Here is a 20,858-nt window from a genome sequence, read left to right as displayed (position 1 = left end):
GAAAAGATGCCAAAAGCAAAAGGATGCAAACAGTTGTTCATTAATAACAATGTTTTGGGAAACTTTTTTTCCCCTGCTGCTTGAAGGCCAATATAAGAACATATTAATGTAGAAATGAATGGGAGCAGCTGTATCAAGTCAAGGGGTAGTTGAGAGGATTGCACTCAGTCATCCTAGATAAGCAGAGTCATTTCTGATTCCCACCCTTTTCTTCTTTAGCACACCAGAGTAGGAATTGCATATCCTTCTTCAAAAACCTTTTAAGATGCATTGTATTTTTATTTGGAGTGGGTGGGAAAGAAGTTGCCAATTTATATAAGTTACCAGTGGTTTTCCTCAAACCTATGGGACTCTGTCCAACTGAAAAGCAATTCAAATTACACACACACATTCCTAGGTAAAATGTAAAATGTATTATCTCAAAGCATGCATTATTCTTGTGGGGCTTAGTCTGTAACCTTCCTCATAGTACAGTTTTGCTGCTCTGTGCAAATGCCAATTTTTAACTCTATGAGCCTCTTTCCTTATTGCTATCAAGCTGTGTAGCAACCAAACACAAATCTACACCTAGCCAGCCATGAAGTATCAGAGAATCCTATACGGTCAGTTTGCACACATGAACTGTAAAACTTGGGCTGAATATTTCATTATAGACAAAGATAGCATGAGCTGTACTTGCAGGTTTAAAGGAAATACAAGGCTGAAAGCAAAACACCTTTTCTTTTGAGACCTATTCTAGCAGACCTCTGCTACACAGGTTATATGAAAAGCTTTGTTGCATCTCCTACTTGCTGGCCCACTATCTACACAAACAATTTTAAGGACATTGGTGATGAGGAGAAACTGATGTATCTGAAATGTTAGTACAATATCTCAGAGTGTTACATAAATACCATAGTAAAATACAGAAACATAACATTGCTAGTTTCATTTTGGTCATATTTTGCTGTATGTATCATTGTATCAGAGTCAAGTATGTTCTCGTCTCCTTGGACTTTTATAAGACACATCAAAGCAACAAGCAGTGAAGTTGGAACAGAGAAGGTTTGTCATAACAGCTACTAGTGCACAAAAGAAGAAAATAACTTCCAAGGACAAAAACACAAATGTTTCAGAAACTGAAACTAAGAATTCATGGTGGTGCTTTTTTTGCTGATGGTCCTTTGATTTTTGGTTTTTTTTAGGTTAAGTAAACCTGCAATAAACCAGAAAATGTCACCTATGACCAAAATTCTAGACAGCACTTATTAAAAACTAAGTAGTTTTCATTTGCAGCAGCTAGATTTGCTTGCTTATGTCCCATTCTAAGTGGAAGAAATATTACAGTAAAAATACTGTACAAAATCCATGCAGGCACTCATATTTTCAACTACACATGACATGTCAAATTATATGATAATTCCATATATAATTCACATAACATACTGTGATAATTCTCAAGATAAAATAAACAAGACTTTTTTATGTGAAGATGTCTGCATTGCTTTTGTGTATGTAATACACACCTCGTGCTTTCCCCACACTTTGGATTCATATTTCCAAGCCTTCAACAAAACTAAGAGCATGAATGCACGCAGCTAGGACTACATTCCCGTGTTCCCATTTCCTAAAATTTGGCCCGATTATAGTATGTAAAGACTGAAGGTAGCATTTTCAAAATCCCCAGTACCTGTTAGCTTTTAAGATCCTTCTAGAGAACCAAGTTCAGAATTGTTTATCTTACTGTAAGTAATACTGTGTAGCACTCTGGCATGACTTTTGGGCATTGTTGTACCAGTGATGATACAGCTGATCAAATACAGACCTTTTGGAGGGAATATACTAATGACAACTTATTGTCAGGACAATTTAACCTTATGATAACTTGATACTGTGATAAGCGAGTGAGCTGGTTCTTGCACAGCCCTTACATGATGCTTACCTTTCAATCTCGGCTGCCTAATGAGTGACATATTGCTTACATAAAATTTAGCATTATGAGAAACTGCAACTTCACAGAAGCAATGAACATATTACACCAAAATGAAATCAGCAAAATGGTTTGGGAGATACGATAATCACTGAAATCACCACTGTGTTTCTTCTCCTGTGCCTTTGTGTGTGCTTACAACTGAGCCCTTTCTGTTGCATTATTTTCTTTAATTTACCGAACAGACTGAAAAAAGACAACTCTCCCTCTTGCAGATGGGACATAACTTTCACCTCTTGGGGGGGGGGGGAAGGAGTCTGAGTGGATTTTTTTTGAAGCATATCATGATTAAAACAACTTATTATTTAAGAGTGCCAGGTGGGAAAAAGCTTGGGAGCAGTTTCTTCTAACAGAGGCTGAACTATATCTGCTTCTTTCAAGCTTCACCACTTTGCTTAAGGCTGATACCAAGGCTTTGGAAGACAGATAAAGCTCAAGAAAGGAAAATATCTCCTCTAAAGAAATACTCCATCACTTTTTCTTTTGATCTTAAGTGTTAGTCAAAGTTTAGGGTCTTTGAAAAGTGCTCTGAAAAACCTGAAATCCTTATTGACAAAGCTAACTTTGAAGACCACTGTGTAAACAATCTCATTTTAAAAATGAACTCTACCACTGCTTCAAAATAATTTCTAGCTTCTTTCTGTTACTGAACACCATGAAAAAGAAACATATGACAACATAAAGCAAACACAGGAATGTGAAATGCAGAAGGCAGGTCAGACCCAAGGCATATCTGTAAATCTTTCCATGAGGATGGAGAGCTCAGGACCCAGGGCAATGCAAGCCAACACAGTCTTTCCTTCTACCCTACCCTGCCACAACTGATGTTTGAGGCCAGCATACTCTTGCTAAGATAACACAGCTGATTATTGTCTACTACATGCAGAAAACACTGAACATGCCAACAACATACCATTTTAAAGAAAACCAAAGTCTTCATACACTTTCTTAGCCTCGTACAAACCCAATACTTTTATCCAAACAGCATCCCCAATTACCAAGTGGGCCAGATATTTTTAGTTACCAAGACTCAGTTGCCAGCAAAATGAAACTGCTTGGACTGAAATTTTCCTTTCCTGTAAACATAAACTTTAGTTTTCACAAACAAATGAATTGAAGAATACACAATGTAAAATCCTGGTGGCCTTTCCTTTGGGAAGTTTTAGAACACACTTGCTTTGGATCTGGAACTGGCAATGCATCAACAAAAGTTCTGTCAGTTGTTAACATGCCTGCTTTATCTTTTTTTTAAATTTTTTTAACTAAGCTTTTTCCCAGATCTCTCTACCTGGTAGAAAATCTTTGGGCACACATCTTACAAAAATAACTTAAATTTCAATGCATAAGTTCTTTAAGTTTATACTAAGAGCGATTCTCTTGTCATTGCAGCTGAAAAGGTTAGGTTATACAGGATCTCTCTGTTCCTCAACTGGTAAAGTACCACAGAGAATTGCAGGACAAAATTAATTATTTTGCCCTCATATCAGGGCTGGAACAGCATACAGTTAATGCAACTTGTTCATATACTGCATAAAGAGAAAACAAAACATCAAACAGCTTGTCAGTTTAAAGAATACTCTGTGTTTAAGGGAAGGGAGAGGTGAGAAGGGATGTTTATGTACATGAGGCAAAGAAACTACAGAGAAAAGATACAAGCATATAATTAAAACCTGTACCATAATGCTTACATACAACACGCCAACAGAGATTACAAGAGCAATGTTGATTCCAGCATCAAACTGTTACATTTTTACAATTTAATAACATTTCTTTAAAACATGCTTTTCATGCACTCAAGATGATTGTTTAATGAGAGATGGACTTTTATCAAGGAAAAAATGGAAACTTTCTTTAAACTCTGATCCCAGCTGCTTGATGTGATCCAAGCAGTTGAACATCTGAAGCTTGTACAAGCTTGCACAAGCTTGCACAGAACCAGAAGTCCTTCTGCATGTTATAGAGTTTATGAGAGTTATATGGCCAGGTGTTGAAGACATTTGGGTTTAACCTTTGTGAATTTTGTAATTTTAAGGTGACACATCTGAAGATATTTACATATGTATCCAAAGGCTGTATGAATATAAGGGAAATGGTCCCTTGCTATGAGGAAGGTAATTATTCCCCAGTAATTTTTAACTGTTTTGCTTTACCAATAAAATCAGGAGTTTTGTCTTGGTAAGAAAGAGGTTTCTTCAGAGAAAGGCAAAACCATGTCTTTAGTAAATCAAAACAGACTCAGACACTTGTCATTCTCCCAAACTGCAGATGATTAGGAGGCCAAAGACAAGAAGCATAAGCAAGGCTTAGCATTTTGGTTTTTTGGTTGTTTCTTTTTTTTTTTTTTAAAGACCTTCTCATATGTCAGACATGTGTATTATGCACATCCAGCAGGGGACAAAGATCAGAAATTTAAAGGAGCTGTTTGTGATTTTGGATGGGATGTGGCATACAGATGAAAGAGCAAACATTTTTCCCCCTTGGTCTAATGCTAGCACTAGATTCCTAAATTAAGCCCAGCAGGAAACAAACATCCACCACAGATTTCAAAAGATATCTCACATCTTTGTATTAAAATGTGTTATTTTAAGAGTCCCAAATGCTGCATATCTGATTTTTATTAAGCTCAGAGTCAACATAGGAAGTTATTTGATTTATTTTAAAAGACTGCAGAAAATATTAGTGGACAATGGGATGTAAATTGCAGGAAGCCAAAAGAAAATTGAAGAGTAGGAGATAATGGGCCTCATGCTATCACCTATAAGAATACAGAGGCCACAGGTTTAAAAACATTACTTTGATAAACTTGAGAGTTTTCTCAGACTAAAGAACATGAGGTAAGTGGATTTTCCCAGGGGGTGAAAGGACAGTCTTAACTTTTCTAAACAGGCTGAGGAGATGTTTCTAATATGTGCTTCTGATTTCCTGCAACACCAAAGAACTATAACATTGCATTACCATGGAGGACAAAATCAGACATCACCTCACACATACTGTACACATTTCATGTGATTTTTAGGGAGAACAAAAATTCTAGATCCATATACAAATGCAGCTAAAATGTCCAACCCTGAAAATCCTTTTCTTCTAACACTCCATCTTTCTTTATACAAGATGTATAAGTACAGGATGGGGTTTTGCTCAGCTCAGTCACAATACACTGAGCTTTTATTTTGGAGGCTGCAGATTTTTTTTCTTCTTCTTTCCCACTGACTTTGATGATGTTTGGGGATTAAAACAAGGCACAAGCAGTTCCCATGAGATGAAAGACATAACTGCAAAGGACACTTACTTAGAAGATTAAAAAAAAAAAAAAAGTGCTTCTTGGTGTTTGAGATGCTGTTATGTATTTATTTAAAGAAACACTCTTCAACGGGCTTAGACTTCAATATTTTAAATAAGCTTCTATCAACTCTTGCTGGAAATAAAATGTAGGTTTTTTTAATTGCCAAGCTGATGAATATTATAACAATGCATTCCCAAGTAGGCTAAACATATTATTAAAGACAGAAAGAGTAGTTCCAAATTCTTCTGTAAGCAGTGCCAGTTTCATTCTAATTTATGGCCAATTATAATCCCAGCCACCCTTACCCCAGTGACACCATTTTGAAAATGTTCCACATATCTCTCTCCTACAAGTTACTTCCTGGCTGGGCACAGAGGCAGTCCCTGCAATGGCGAGTCCTCAGCCTTGGTTCAAGATTCAGCCAAGCTCTCAGGCCAACCAGAGCAAAGACCCAGTAGGTTCCCACATCTCTCAGAAAGGACTAATTTATATTCCTCCTCTAGCCAGTCCATTATATCATAACATTTTTAGTACTTCCACTTCCAGGCCTTCCTAATCCTCCCATAATTAGCCAAGACAATGAAAGACTATTGGGTGAAGAGATGGGGTAAAAGAAAAAGGGGGGAGGAGGCAAAAGGGGGGGGGGGGAATATTTTCTTTTGTGAAGTGTGCTAAATACAGAACACAGAAGTGCTTTTGAGAGCAGTCAGAATTTTGCATGTGTAAATGAGCTTTCTCACACTCTTGGGTCAGCCAAGCAAGAGGAGAAAGGAGACCTTTGGTTTCTGTTCCTGATAACACTTCTGCATGCAACACATGCCAAGCTGATTTACGTTTCCGTTCATGCAAGCCTAAAATAAATACATAGTAGCTTGAATGCATCTTTCACATTGCGGCTAAGATTAATTCATTATTTATAACTTTCTTTGAGATCCCTGGGTATAAAATGCAAGTAGGTGGTTTCTAACTCAGGCCCTGATTTGCATCAAAAGATAAAGGTGTATGCACCACTTCAGGTACCTAAATTTGCTATCTTCTGTCTCTGAGTTTCAGATCCCATCATAAGATGTGTCCAACACCTCCAAGTTTTTGGCTGTGAGCCTGATGAAGTACTGGATTTGCTATGAACTCAGATTAAAAATTATGCATGGCCCTAAGAAAATGCTGCAGACATGAGTAAATATCAGTTAATGTCCAAAATTTAGCTCCTGTGGAAGGTCAGTGAAAGTACAGTTGGAATACCCTAAGATAGATCAGCCTTCACATTTGGGCCATCTTGGCAAAAGGTTAGTTCATCATTTGCAAGTTTACTATTTGATGCAGAATAAAAACATGGAAAAGGTGCATTTAAGTGTTCTTTACCAGCTTTGGAATCCAAAAAGTCTCCGCTTTTTATTACATTTCTCAGCTATCTAATATACTTAATGTCAACATTTCTCCACAATCCTAAAATGCATATTTATCCTTTTATATTGGATCCTGCATTTGCTTTCAATCACTCAGGTATTCTGCAGAACTTTTCATCCAAATTTACCTTCATTCTGATGTACCAGCATTTTGTCAAATTGTTCCAGAAGTGTCAGATACAAAATTGCTTTTCAAACAGTATTTGGTTTTGTTTTAAACACAGGTGTCCCATAACTGCTATTTATCATAATTAGTAGTGGTATCGTATCACTACGGGCTGTGGCTAACTCATGGACTTGTTTGTGCTCAGTGGTTTTGCACTTAAATTGTGAAGCCAAAGAGGAGAAGAGTATGGGAACAGGAGACACAAAATAAGAAAAATTATCTGCTTGTCAGTTTTGTGAGGTCACAACAGTGATTCTTGATTCATGTATTTCACACAAATACAAAACATTCTTAAAGCACATCTACAGCTAAGTATAAGATCATTCCAGATTGTCTTAAATTATCAGGCAGCTTACTTCTCTAAATAGAAAGAATATCTTAAAACAGAAAAATATATTTATAAACTTCATTGCAAATGCCAGTAAATTCTTAAGGGACAGTAGTCTCAAGAAAAAGCCATAAAACTCAGTCTGCACCCAAATGGACATGACCCAAAGACATTATGGCATGGTTAGACTTCAGCAGTTCTGAAAAACTAGACCCTAACATACTTTCTCCCAGCTACAGAGTTCTCCTTAAAATGCCTTAATACTGGTCATGATATCATGAACAGCCTTATGGAAGCACCCAATGCTATCATAATGACAATGGATTTCAGTGACCACTCAAATCTCATTTTGGAGTCATTAACCACTGTAATCATAGAATCATAGAATAGTTAGGGTTGGAAAGGACCTTGAGATCATCTAGTTCCAAACCCCTTCCATGGAATGCCTAACCATAACTTCTTAAACGCGTACATTGAAAATCTAGAACAATATTTTCACTGATAAAAACCAGGAAGCTCTCAGACACACTTTGGCTAAGTCAAACCAACAGCTCAGTACCCTGTTATTTTTTTAAAACAAATTTCATCTTTAGGGACCAATAAACAAACTGAAGACTATTTGCTTCAAGAGGAAAAGATGAAGCTCTCAATTTTATACTATAAATCACCATTATGCAAAATCTACTTCAAAAAGTTAAAAGGTTTAGAAAATGGCAAATGTAAATCACAATTATTTTCATGGAAATTATGGTTTATATTTAATGCTGCACTGTCAATAGCTTTACTATCACTAGAAGCAATGAAATGCAAGTAGTTTGGTATAATTACCTCAGTGCATTCAGTATTTTAAGTTGATCAAATTACATGAATCGATTTTTAAAGATTCGGCTTAGAGAAGTGGGGAGGGGATGCCTGAGAAAAAAACATCAGTTCCATCTGCAGAATAATATTGATTAGATGTTATGGATGGCTTGTGCTCTAGGACAATAAAAAATTACAGGTGACTTTGGTTACTAAAGGAGCTATCAGTCAGCCTGAATTATTGACATTTTTTGTGTAGTGTACCTTCAAATATCTCCCTCAGTTGTCTTTTTCACCCTCAAAATGTAAACATTCAGAGATATCATCCAAAGATATCATCACAAGGTTGAACACAAGAACAAGCTATTCCAATACCTGCAATTTCACCAAAACCAAACTTATCTTGCAGCTGATATGCAGGGAAAAGTTTAGCTCTCTTCTTCTATTAGCTTCTCTTAATATCATTTCATATCAAAAAAGAAAATCCAAACTAAAAAAACTATATCCAGAGACTGTTCTGCAGTGATCAGAGAGGGTGTTACACCCTTCATTAGATGCTTAAGCACCAATGACCAAAGCATTCACTAAATGGCAGGGAACTGTGGAAAACAGAATTAAAAGAGAGATCAGAATTCCCACACACTATTGCATCATTTTAAAGGGCAACCGATAAACTTGAAATCAGGCAATTTAGTAAGCCTAACACACTACTACTTTATTCCAAAACACACATCATACCTAATACTGAAGATCAGTGGGAGAAAGAAAAAAAAAAGTCAAAGAAAAAAAGAAACTTTTATATTTTCCTTTCCAACCATTCAATAACATACAATCCCTTCGGATATGACCACATTCTTTCCACAGGATCCCATTCCCTTTCAATACTTTGAATGAACAGTGAAAATTGAACAAGTGATTATTAATTATTTGGCCTTATTCTTACTTTTCAGTGTGAAGTCCCGTGTCTTGTTTACTGTGTACTATTCAGAGCCTGATTTGAACAATGCATTATTCATTTGCTTGTGGGTTTTCCTACAGTGCTCATCACAACAACATCTGAATGCATTACAAACATGAAGTGATTCATTTTCACATCATCTTTGTGTGATGAAGTGAATGATATCATTGTATGCACATTACAGATGGGGGGGCATGACATGGGGATATTAAAGCGTCTGTTAATTTCAAGTATGCAAACAGAGGCTTGCAGGGCCAAGTTTCTCAAAAATACTTACATCTGTCACATCATTTGAGTCAGCTTCAGTAGCACACAGGTCTCAGAGCAAGCCCCTAGAAAATTAGGATAATCATGATGCCCTGATCAACTGAAAACATTTTGTTTTAAACTGTGCTATACGTAAGATGTGATGTAGCAAAAATATTGATAGTGGAACAAAAGAAATTTTCAGAATAAGCAATTACATTGCAGAGGTGCAAAAAGGTATACAAAACCTCAAATAGCAACAAAGGCACAAAAAAGCAATAAGGATTTGAGCTATGCTGCTTTCAGAAAATGTCCATCGTTTATTGGATGTGGTGGTAAACGTAGTGACAGCCAGCCAATATGAGACAGCAGTGTGGCCAGGTGGCCAAGAAGACCAAAATCATCCTGGCCTATATCAGCAATGTGGCTAGGAAAGTAATCATCCACCTGTACTCATCCCTGGTGAGGCCGCACATCAAATCCTTTGTTCAGCTTTGAGGTCCTCTCTACAAGAAAGACACTGAGGTGCTGGAGCAGGTCCAGAAATGGGTGATGAAGCTCATGGAGGGTCTAGAGCACAAGTCTTATGAGGAGCGGCTGAGGTAACTGGGGCTTTTCAGCCTGGAGGAAAGAAGGCTCAGGGAAGACCTTCTCGCTTCCTACAACTACCTCAAAGGAGGCTGTAGTGTGGTGAGTGTTGGTCTCTTCTCCCAAGTAACAAGCAATAGGACAAGAAGAAATGGCCTCAAGTTGTGCCAGGGGAGGCTCAGGCTGGATATTAGGGAAAAATTCATCACACAAGGGGTTTTTAGCACTGGAAAAGGCTGCCCCAGGAGGTGTTTGAGTCACCATCCTTGAAGGTTTTTAAAAGATGCATGGATGTGGCACTTCAGGGAGTGGTTTAGTGGTGGACTTGGTAGTATTAAGTTAACAGCTGGACTCAATCTTAAAGGTCTTTTCCAACCTAAATGATTCTATGTTTTGCTGTCTCCATCACTAGTACACCATTAAGACTTCTTGGTTTATGTCTATCATCTTCCTTGGCTAAGAGAGCTGGTATGGTGAAAGGAAGAAGAAATAACATCACATGCTCAGTTCACACCTTAATCTAAATGGGAAAGATCCCAGAAGCTCAGAAGGGGCAGAACAGAAGTAGATGGCTGAAGGGGAACATGGTCCAGGGACCCTCCTCACTGCAAAACTGGGTGTGCACCAAGAAAGCATGCCGTCAGAGATCAGAAAAGGTTTGGGATTGTGCGCATTTAAAGCAATATGATCCACCTTTAATCTTTCTGTTTGATGTAATTCACTCAAATACATCTGACCTCATCTAAACGTAATTGAAAACTTTACATGCTGGTTGTGTGTATTTATACAGTTTCTATTGTAACATCTTCTTCCACAGTTTGATCCTACCTCCAGTATCTAAACCTGAAAAAGTCATACATGCAAACTGTCTGACAGCTTACTTAGCCTTCCAATAAATAGCTATCCTTACACAGGGCTTGCCTACAAGTGAAAACAGTTCCCAAGTGTGTTAAACTTTCCTAAGGGGCAGGCATGGAGACAGAGCTGTTGTGGTGGAAAAAAATCCTTTCAGAATTACTGTACTGCAAAATAAAGGGGTTTCTGCTTCCATTCCAATATCATCAGTATTTCCATGAGAAATACAGCTGGATATAACCTTATCGTATGCAGGGCAGCACACATGTTGTGCTCAGCAGCTGTAGTCAAACAGGCTGCTTGTTATATTCCAACACTGATCTATTTTTCGGAAGTGACCCAGAATCTGTTCCCAGTTCTGCAAAAGGTCTCTTACAGACTGTGAACATATTACTGGAAGATGCCTTCAAAAACCCAATTCCATTGCCGGAATCCAATTCAAATTATACAGCAAGGACAAGTGGTTCCCTCCTTCACTCAAAGTTGCAGTGTCTTTCATCCCTTGATGCCTGGCTTTCCAGGCAGTCTGAGAAAACCTCTCTGAACTCAGTAATTCCCTTGTGTTGGCTGCAAACCCACATGTTCCATCTAGTTTTTGCAGGACTCCCTGTACACAAGATTCAGGAAAATGGGGTTCATCACCAACAAGAGTGATGCAGCAAAGATCAGACTTCTTTCTCATTCCCAAGGTACTGCCACACCACAAACAGGCTACTTTGGTTTGTAGCTCTCTGAGGAAGACTCTTGAAACCACCTAGAGTAATTTGCCATATAGTTGACAGTGCCAGCAGATGCACACATGACATAAGCCTGGATCAAGGTCTGGCAGGAGGTCTTTTTTCTTGTGGGCAGGCAAAATGACTGGGAGAAAGGGTTGTAAGGAACTGAGCAGGGAGGCACAGAAGCCAGTCACCTGGTGTTTATTTGCTACCGTTTTCTTGACTTCAATGCTTCAATTTCTATCAGTTACCAGTTTTAAAGAGATTGGGTTTAAAATGGTGAGTTTACAGGCCAGCTGTCAGATTACACTGATGTCAAACCTGATGAAGAAGAGACCTTGTGGAAAAGACCCACATGGTCCTTTCTGCTCAGGACTTTGACTCACATCTGGGTCTTAATAATTCATATCACTCATAGTTGCTCTATCTTCACATACAATGTTCTATCCAGTTTCTCTTCATTACATATTACACTAAACTAAAAAGCACTTTGACTTTAATAGATCTAAAAAAGGATATTTGCTTGGGGAAATAAATTTATCTCAAAAATTCAGCTCAACCTGATTTTAACATAACACATAAGTCTGACCTCTCTTCAAGCTTTGGCCTTGTTAGGAGACCTTGGGGATATTTCGAACACTAGCTCCTTTTTATGTTTGACTCTTTCAGAAGCAGAACAAAATTGACATACATTACCTGAAATCTGCATTTGCTGTTTTTTTATGACCACCTGCATCACAGCATTTGTACACAAAATAAGATTGCTTAAAAGAAGCCAAACATCTGGTATGTTGGGATAATTGATAATTTTGTAAATACAGGGGATAGTTCACTGTTTCACCATATGCTGATGCTCAGCATTTAAAGAATCATTTTCTAATGTAGTCTTACTCTGACAATAACATTCATTCCATTTAAAACAAGTATCTTGTATAAATAACATTCTCGCTTCAATACGAGTTTTTTATGCTTACATTGTTTAGGTTATGGTTTGTGTTATGCCATCATATAATAGAAATAAGTTTGTGTTTAGTGGGATAACTACAGGGAATACAGGAACATAAAACTTTTCTTTGTATCTACTACAATTAAAAGTTTGTATTTTTAAAAAAATAGAATATTTCTTTTCTACTCTTTCATTTAAACTGATCCCTAAGGAAACAATTCCTATACTAGGCTATTAATTGAAAACATGTTAGGCAATTAAAATATTATAAGTAATATCTTATGATTTTAAATAAGTTACTTGGAAAATTCTCACATAATATTATGTAAATATATATCTTAAGTGTTACTAAGTTTGCATACAATAATCCTAAAACTGCATTTTAACATGGAACACAGGTCCCATGGCTGTTAGAGACTGAGAGCGCTGCAGAAACTTTACTCTCCCTCTTCCTCTTTTCAGCTGCAAGATGATCACTCTAAAGGCTCCCTTAGGCTGGGCTCAAGGAGCAACATCAACATACTATAGGAAGGGCTGCAAAACTTGATACTTTCTTTTGCAGCCTATGTCCCTCTGGCCAGACTGCAGAGCTTTCATATGGTAGAGCGGGGGGAGATAAAAAAGGAGACTTTTAGAAGTATGTCTGCCTTACACAATAACTAAAATAAATTGCCATTGTCCCACAGTAGAGAAAAATACCTCCCAGTCCCATCACAAGATACAAGACTGTGGCCCTATTAAGCAAGCCTCTGGAGGAAGACCCTTTACATTATTGTGAACATCTAGCAACATTGCTAATCCACAAACATTCAAGTCACACCAAGAAAACAGGAATGAGATTGGTCTGAATATCTTACATTTGTAAAAAAGCATTTATGGATTTTTTTAATTCTCTGTCTTCTGAAGCTACAAAAGAAAATTCAACCTTATTGTCAACCTTTCCCCCCTTCCCCCACAACTGGAAGTGTTCAAAAGAAACTTTGATTTTTTGAAACAAGGAGTAACAAGATTCCTCAGAATTATGCTTCTCCAGGAGCAAAGATCACAAGGATCACCCAATCTCTAGAGACTCTAGTCCTAGACCAAAGCTGTATTAAGTGCTTCTGCAAAATACTTGCTTCATATTTTAAATTAATTTTTTTTCTAAGCCAGCCAGTGACTGATTAGAAAAAAAGCTGGAAATGTGCCAGGTACTCTATTCAAAACACCTTGAAACAAACTGCATTGCTGTCTATATTTGGAAACCATTGAAAAAGTTGCAAAACTAAAACCATATACATGAAAAATATAAGCTCAGCCTTCATTGTTTTCAAAGGAAACAAGTACAGATAAACTACAAGGATAACATATGGTTTGGATATGAATATGGTTTACATCTGTTACTGGTTAATTAGTTCAAACTTTACCCACAATGGAGTTTCAAGAAGCAGGGACATGAGTTATATAAACGAGCCATATTTTAGATTGTTGTACAGACCTAAAGATCCCCAAATCCAACTGGCAGGTCTTTCATCCTTGCAGAAGCACCTTTCTTGCTTGGAGCATTTCTCAGTGGAGTAGGCAGAGCAACACTGACAGGTGAGCTGACTCCTTACACCAGCTCTCATCATCTTGCTCTTAAGTCACTCACCTAGGCACAAAATATCAGTTGTGTAACCAGGAAAACACACTTGATGGCACAGACTTGCCTAAGTAACTCCTAGAGCCAAAACCACAAGACAAGACTGACTGTACTTCTTGACCTAGCCTTTATTTGTTCCCAGTAGTCACAATGAGCTTCATGTACATGCCTTTCACAATCAGCAAACAGAATTTTCCCAAACTAGTCTCCCTACTTTTCTGTTTAATGTAAAATAGGGTTTTCTTTTGGGGTTGTTGGGTTGTTGTTTTTGTTTTTTTTTTCCCAGATAAAAATGAGCCCATCTATTTTATCAGCATTATGAAGGTGAAAACAATAACAATGTTAAACTTTCAAAATGGTTTTATATCCTAAACCTTGGCTACTTCTTTTTATTTTAGATAGGAAGTGAAAGCTATTAAAAAAAAAAAAAAAAAGGAAAAAGAAAAGAAAAACAAAAAAAAATGAGAACAGGCTGGAGACTGTCCAGGGAAGGGCCACAAAGATGCTCAAATGACTGGAAGCCTGCCACATAAGGAAGGGCTGAGAGAACTGGGTTTGTTCAGCCTCAGGAAAAGGAGGCTCAAAGACACCTTATCACCATGTTCAGTATTTAAAGGGTGGCTACAAAGAAGATGGATACTCCCTTTTTACAAATAGTCACGTTAAAAATGAAGGGTAATGGGTACAAGTTGCTTTTGGGGTGATTCCAATTGGACATAAGAGGAAAATTTTTCACACTGAGAACAATCAGCCATTGGAACAATCTTTCCAGGGAAGTGGTGGAATCCGCGATGTAGGGGACTTTGAAGATTAAGATGGACAGGACGCTGGGCTATCTAGTCTAGGTCGCGTTTTGCCATAAAAGGTTGGACCAGATGATCTTTGAGGTCCCTTCCAACCTATGGATTCTACGATTCTAAGATTAATCCATACTCACCTAAGGATATGCCGGCTACTTAGTCACAAGATTAGTCTGTGTTAAATATTGTTATAATGGCACAGCTTTACATCTCCAGAACTTAGTTTTAGGTTTTCAGCATATGTAAAATAACGGCTTTAAAATAGCAGTAAGACAGAACCAAAATGATGTCTCATAATGATCACCTGTGATAAAGGCATCTCCTTAAAATCTCATTCATACACAATTTTAAAAACAAAAAGGGAAGTTGATTAAAAGATACTTCATAGTAACAGCCAATTATTTATTATTTTTTTAATGATCTTGGGGTTCTTCAGAGATGTTAATTTTGAAGCATGATGTTTAACCCTAAGGAAAACTTCTATCAGCTGCATCAGTTTGTATTAATTGTTGCTAAAAAAAAAAAAAAAAAAACAGATGGGAAAAACAAGTTCCCAGTATTTGTAACGGCATCCTGGAGAATGGCTTATAGGACACTACATTTTTTTTTATCTCCTTTTACAACAGTACCACCTCTACATTTCAGAATTTTATCAGGGAGTAACTGTAGAAAGTTTTGGGAGGAGGGGGAGGAAGGGGAGAAAAATAATTTGAGTCAGTCAACTCTATTGACTCTATTCCCAGTTTTCCCATAGACTCAGTATGTGCTTCTTAGAAAGAAATTTTAGCTCCATTTCTTACTTTGTTTTCAGTTTCTTGCTTTTTTTTTCTTTTTTCTCTTTTTTTTTCTCCTAGATTAATGATTCATATTGACATCAACACTCTCGCCTTTTAAGGAGGAAGCTATTTTCCTCCCACAGCTTTCCCTTATGAAGTCTCCCATTTGAGTTATGAAATCCTGTTAAAGTAGGAGGTCATTTAAATAAGACATAAATCAATAGATAAAAGACCAACTTCTTTCCTGCACAGGTGGCACTTCTATTTATTTTGTGTGCAAAACCCAGTGATCCCAAGTTCAGGATATTTATACTGTAACTCAATCCCCATGGTCTGTTGACAACTGATATTTTTTTGTTAAATAGAGCAAAAACCCTTACAGGCCCATCAGATCTTGACAGTTTTACAGGACTCCTAGCAAGATTGTCCAGCAATAGAATACTACTGGACTTTGTAGTCTTGTGTTCCTCAATACAACTTGATGTGAACTCATTTTTGTGCTATACTTCAGTGATACTCTCTGACCTTCAATGAGGTCAGATAATTTTGAGCACTGTGGTGGCCAAGAGATCTCCAGGCATACCTGGGTCACCTACAAAAGGGAAAGATTTGAGTGCAGATGAAACCCATCACTTACCTGACTTAGCTATAAGGGTGTCATGTTGCACCGCAGCCAAAGAGAAGCATCACCTACCACTGACTTCCAACATAACCCTCAGTAGGTAAATCCCCTCCTACCAGACTATTTTGCTGCGTTCATAGATTATGAAGGCTCAACAGTGTTACCAATAAGGAGTAAGAGACACAGCGGACAAACTAATTGGGATTAAAAAAAAAACCAAACTTACATGTCTCCCAGGACTGAGCAAGTATGACAAGGCACCAAGTCACAGAGGTGCCTGCTGCATGTAATACACTGTTAGATATGCAGCCTGATGAGGAAGAGGAGAGGAGGAACACAAAGTTCCAAGTTGCAGCAACCAGGCAGGTGTATCTACTAACCTCTTAATGCTGCTTCTTACTGCTTCAGTCACGAGCAAGGTATTTGTCCCACAGTGTTCTAAGTCTTTGATCTGAACAGAGATAATCTAACATATCATTTGCACAACTAAGTTATTTCCTCCCCTTTTGCTTGCTCCTTCCCTCCCAGCAAATCAAACTGTATCAACTCTATAATACATACCTTATCCCACTTAGAAGGACACATATCTATACAGATGCAATGTTTATTCAAACTCTCAGCAGTAAGCTTCAAACAAAAATGGTAAAAGGAGAATACTGGCAGTTGAGCAGCATTTCCTTAAAAAATATAAAAAAAAAAAAAAATAGATAAAAATAAATTAAAAAGCACCTTTCCTTGAATATGATCTCGTTTGTAACAAAAGACTCAGTGGCAGTCCAGGTACCAGAAAGGTCTTCCTTGCTGTTCTTTGCAGGTTTGGTACCTACAGCAGAACCACACTAGCAAGCGAATTCTGCTGTCTTTGCACTTCAAAATGCTTTACAGACTCAGAATAAAGGTGATGAATTAACAGAATGATTACCTCACAGAAAGTGAAAAGACACACCAGGTATTCAAGAATACACCACAAATACACTAACTGTAAAATAACAATGCTCATATCTAGTACTGAAAATTATACCCTTATCCCAAACCAACATATTTCTGCCAAAATCATGAGTCTAAGCAGTACTTGCTAAAGTATCATTAATATGTTTCTATACAGTAGCATAGGAAATGAATTGTATCTGGTCTGCATGGAAGGCTTTAAAATATGCACATACTTATCAGTCTCGTCCTACATGCATAATCTACCTTTACAATTTCTGGAAAAAAACTGATAAACCCTGCTTAGGAGACAAGAAATGTGCAAAGAAATAAAAGGAATGAATTTACATGGGAATTTACTGTGTCTGCAAGTCATACAAACGAACCCCATTTTTTCCCACAATTAAATCTATGGTGTTATCAAGACAATCAGTTTACTTTTAAGATTGTCAACCCAATATATAAATTTCCTTTTGTGCTTGAAATGCCTTTATCAGATAAGATAGCTTTTGTTTAAACTGCTATTTTCAGCCTTTGCTTTGGGGGGTTTGAATATACACAGTGAAGTAACTTGAGATTTCCTACCCTGTTTTAAAATGTGTTTCTTCTGTCTGTTTGTATTCTGTAATTTCCTGTCAAATAACCTCACCATAACTAACTTACTTTGCTCCAACCTACTACTTTCTTTTTTTTTTAAAGCCATTCCCACTTCCTGAGGATGGTAATAAAACACTGATTACATTCGGCTGTTATCTGCCTTTTCTTCCCCTCCTTCCCCCTCCTCTCACTCCTTTTGTCAAAGCCAGCACTCAGGTTTCAGCTCTTCATGGACTGAGAAAGGCACATAACAGAGAGAGGAAGCAAATCAGACTACAGGAATCCAAATTCATTAGAGTTTATTGGGTCAATCAGCAGCTGGACCAGAGCCAGACAATTAGGTTGTGTGGCCCCTGAATTCTGGATTCATCTCCCTCCTCCCAGAGCCAAGCCTACTCTGTAGCAGCCGCTGTAACACCAGCACACGTCGGCAATATGCCCTGCTGTCTGGGTGGAAAGAGGAAAAGGCAGGCAGCAGCACACTGCTGCTTCAAACCAGTTGCAACTAACTAAAAAAAGAAAAAAGTTCATTTGGCCAGTTGCCTTTTCATTTAAGCATGAAGTTTCTTGGTTTTCCAACAAAATTCTCTCATTGGTCTTCCCTAACTCCTACCCCAAAAAAATAATTGCTAATATAGCACCATATAGATGATATTCACTTTTCATCTGAAATTTTTTAACCTCTTCTGTTTGTCTTCCACTGCACATTTCTGTTTCAGCCAAGCTTAGTCTTCACTTACTACTCTGCCTTCCCACTGTCTCCTTGCTTTCCGCTATCCACAACAGCCAGACCTATTTCAGCATTTAGTCTTTTCTTCTTTCCCTTATCTACAAACTTGTTGCGAGCTTAGGCTGAAGCCAACATACTGGCTTCCTCTCTTCCAATTCTACACTGAATCACATCCAGACCAGTTTCCGCTGTTTCCCTTTGAATGAAAGTGCTCTCACCACAATAATTCATGATCTCTTCCCAGGCATCTCTCAAGGACTTTCCTCTATACCTCTACTACTTGGCTCTTCTGGTTCTTTTGGTACAACTAGTCATCATCCTTGCTCTGACATTTCATCCTCAACAAGGTTTCAAATCAGTCACTATTTTTCCTGTCAATGATTATTCTCTGTTCTGGGCAGCCCACCGTACCAGTGGGCACTTCTGAAAGGTCTGGCAAGCTGCTCTTAGGTGATCTCTAGCTTATGACTTTAGCACTCCCCTCTGCATTGATGGTTCAGATGCCACTTCAAGATTGCCAAAGCGGTCTAAGGTGATAGCAGGAATCCATGGTAAGGGACAGCAGAGGAGTACAGGCCTGAGATCAAATCAAGCAGCTCATGAAACCATGCTGTCAAACCCATCTTTTGCCTAAGCCATCTGTGTTGCACTTACGCACATGCCTTATTTTTCTTCTAAAGTTTCAGGTTTTCTTTCTGTCACCAGCATAAATTAACTTGCCCTAATACTAAATGCTTTCCCTACAAAAGCTTCCTCCTCTCCCTACAACCAATGCCAGCGCTAGGATTTCAATGCTTACAACAGCAAATTCAAAGTCATTTGTGACATTTCTTTTCCTCCTCTTGAGTATCAAGTCCAGCCACTCCCTTTCAGCCCCTTTCTTCCAATCTCTGCATCTTAAATCTCTCACTCTGTACTTAATCCTAATCAGTTTGATAACATCCTCCCCTAGAGTGTCCCAAAAACGCCACTGCCTTCTACCAGGGCATAAAACGTACAATTGCTGAACTCATCTTCCTTTCTCTGTTCAGTAGGAACCCCCTAAATAAACCTTTTAAGCAGTTTCCTAGTATGACATTGCATTTCATATTCTTTTCACAGTCACTTGTTTAACTTTTTTCTAAGGTTTATATACTTTAAACCTTCCCAAACTGACATAACAATCCTCAAGAACCACAATGCCAAGCGGTGTGACAACACAAAACTACTCCTGTTCCAGATAGCTGACACAGTTAAGCACAAGTCACAGCATCCAGAGGTGGACAGTGGGTGTTGAAGGATTTGCTAAAATGCTTTCAGTCATACCTTTGATTTCCAAGTAAGCAGTTGTAAAGTTTAGCTATTTCTATGCAATTATGCAGTTCAGGAGCACTGTGATAATCCCGCTTTGTTTCCATCACATTCTAATTTTTCTCTCCTGATGGCTACCACTAGGATTTCTTTGGGTGGACGTGTGGTGGGATTGGGTCTTTTTACACTGAGGCCACATCTAAATTATGCTTAATCCCTCTACAAGCAGCACCAATACATAGTAGCCCTCCTGCTGTTTCAAAGTTATTTATACAGCTCAAAGTCCTTTTTCTATGTGTCTAGACATTACTTGCTAACTTCCATTCAGCCTGAATTCTGGCAACTCTTACTTTCACCTTTTCCCTATAACATTTTCTCCTTCCTGGAAGACAAAATCCAGACTTCAAAACCTCCTAATTGCTGCAACATTCTAGTCCCCAAGCTCTCCAGGGCACCTGACTTGCCCTGATAGCAATTTGGCCAGCTCAAGTTTGCTATCTTTCAAAGAAAACTTTTAATTAAAGACATAGTTTTAATCCTCCTTTCATTTTAATTATACCAATTGCTGATCACTTAATCTGAAGTTACTTCCAATGACTAGCTCTTCTATGATCGCACCAATATCCTACTAAAACCAGGACAGATTTTATTCAGTGTGCCCTTTCCTGTTCTGTTTTTTGGGTTTTGTGTGGGGTTGCTTTTTTGAAGTTTTTTTTGGTGGGGGAGAGAAGAGTGACAGCAGAGTAGAATGATGATCTTTCACACTGTTACACTGATGGACAGCTGACTACCTTCTTTTTTGCTTCTTCCTGAACACAGCGATTAAGTACTACTTTTTCATTAAGATTATTACTCTGCTCTGCATCTATTGACCGATACAACGTTTGTCTTCACTGGTATTTTAGATTCCGCTATGCTGTTAACTTGGTAATAAGGTACAAACAAAAAAAAACTTGTATGAATTACAGGTGGAATAGAGGTAGATTGTTAGGTGCTTTGAAAATAAAGTTGATTTTGTTTAAGGTAGTGGAAAGTAAGGGAATTTAGAGAAAAAAGGGATAAAGGTAAAGTCAATATGATTGGAAGACCTTTCCTAGGAACAATCTAAAGGATTAAGAAAAAAAAAAAAAAAGGGGAAATTTGGACTGGATATAAGGAAGAAGTTCTTTACTGTTAGGGTGGTGAAGCACTGGAATAGGTTGCCCAGGGAAGCTGTGAATGCTTCATCCC

General features: G+C 37.9%; 1 protein-coding gene across 8 annotated transcripts in view; it reads right to left on the bottom strand.

Moving 5' to 3' along the window:
• LOC134163303 (uncharacterized) overlaps positions 1-20,858 on the bottom strand; it is a 273,936-nt gene that overhangs the window by 107,546 nt on the left and 145,532 nt on the right. The window lies entirely within an intron of this gene.

This window comes from Pezoporus occidentalis, unplaced genomic scaffold, assembly GCF_034315485.1.
Source record: "Pezoporus occidentalis ecotype Australia unplaced genomic scaffold, CSIRO_AGI_Poc_V1 ctg2, whole genome shotgun sequence".
Classification (NCBI taxonomy): domain Eukaryota; kingdom Metazoa; phylum Chordata; class Aves; order Psittaciformes; family Psittacidae; genus Pezoporus; species Pezoporus occidentalis.
This window is presented reverse-complemented; position numbering and strand designations above follow the sequence as displayed.